The sequence below is a fragment of the Mus caroli genome, chromosome 6 (genome assembly GCF_900094665.2).
Source record: "Mus caroli chromosome 6, CAROLI_EIJ_v1.1, whole genome shotgun sequence".
Taxonomy (NCBI): Eukaryota; Metazoa; Chordata; class Mammalia; order Rodentia; family Muridae; genus Mus; species Mus caroli.
The window spans coordinates 114,922,928-114,924,496 of NC_034575.1; positions in this window are offsets into that span (position 1 = coordinate 114,922,928).

Below are 1,569 nucleotides of genomic sequence, written 5' to 3' on the forward strand. Positions count from 1 at the left end.
TTTTTTTTTTTTTGGTTTTGGTTTTGGAAATTTTTATCCTCTTCTCTAGGCCAGAACTTGCATGTCTTCCAGATGTCCTGTTCTGGTTGGTTTTGTCAATTTGACACAAACCCGAGCGTGTCTGGGAAAAGGACTCTCAGTTGAGAAAATGCCTCCTAAGAGTGGCCTGTAGGCAAGTCTGTGAGGTCTTATATTGATGGAGAAGGTGTTAGCTCACTGTGGCTGGTGTAACCCCTGGATAGGCAGTCTCGGGCTTTATAAGGAAGCAAGCTGAGCCAGCCACAGAGAAGCAAGCCAGTATGTAGCAACNGTCCTCTGTGGTGTTTGCATCAGTTCCCGACTCCAGGTCCCCACTCTGAATTCTCACCCTGGCTTCCCTCAGTGATGAAGTGAGTGTGACCTGAGAGTTGTGCGATAATCCATCCCCTCCCCAAGCTTGCTGTTTGTCAAGGTGTTAATCACAGCAGTAGAAAACCTAACGAAGCTCCCCTCACCCCCAACAACTAATTGGCGCAGGACACATAATGATCTGTGTCTCATAGGGTTACCTAGAGTTCATCAAGGTTCAAGATAACAAAACNCTGTAAGAACCATTTCATAGTCTGTGCCCTCAGGGAGCTCGGAGCATCAGATGTCTTTAGGGGAGTTCAAAATGGCTAGTGCTGGCATAAAGGGAATCTGATTGGGGTTAGACTGATAGTTTCCCCTCAAGGCATCAGAGCCACGGGGAGAGTCCAACATCTACTGACTAGTCAGATCGCCCTGGTCCCAGCATCTTTGCTTATTTAGAAAGATAAACACTAAAGGAGTGCTCACTGAAAGAACTAGTCATTAACACTGTTGTATCCGATTTTAATGTTTTATACCTCCCCAGCACCTAAGGGGAAGGCCATTCATGCATTAGGATAGAGGAACAGAAGTGACAAAATGATCTATTCACAGGAGATTTATTAGATTGCCTTACATGATCCACCAGTAGCTGTCTGCATATCAGAGAGGCTAAGAACAAGGAGACTGTTCAGTTTATGAGGCTGGAGACCTCAGTAGTCCCTGTATTGGTGTTGAAGGTCTAGAGGATTCCCAGAGAACTTCTTGTCTTCGGTCATCTATGGAAGGCCCAAGAAGCTGGGCATTGATATCACTGAAGGATGGTACCAGCAGCAGAAGCAGCAGCAGCAGCAGCAGCAGCAGCAGCAGCACAGGCAATATATTCACCAGCAAGAAGTGAGGGCAGGCACACAGAAGAAGCCCTGATTTTCCCTTTTTCTATTTGGGCAGACACTGGAAGGTTTTGTCCATTCTAGAAGGCGATTTCCCAATTTAGTTACTACATCCAGACAGCGCCCTCACAGACATGCCCAGAGGTGTGCCTCTTAGTTGAGTCAAGAGCCAATTAGGTTGACAGCTGTCTTGCAGTAATGAAACACCATGACCAACAGGAACTTGGGGAGGAAAGGGTTTATCTGACTGACCTATCCCAAACTATACTCCATTGAGGGAAGCCAAGTCCAGAACTCAAACTGGGAAGGAGCCTGGAGGTAGGAGCCGATGCCAAAGCCATGGAAGGGT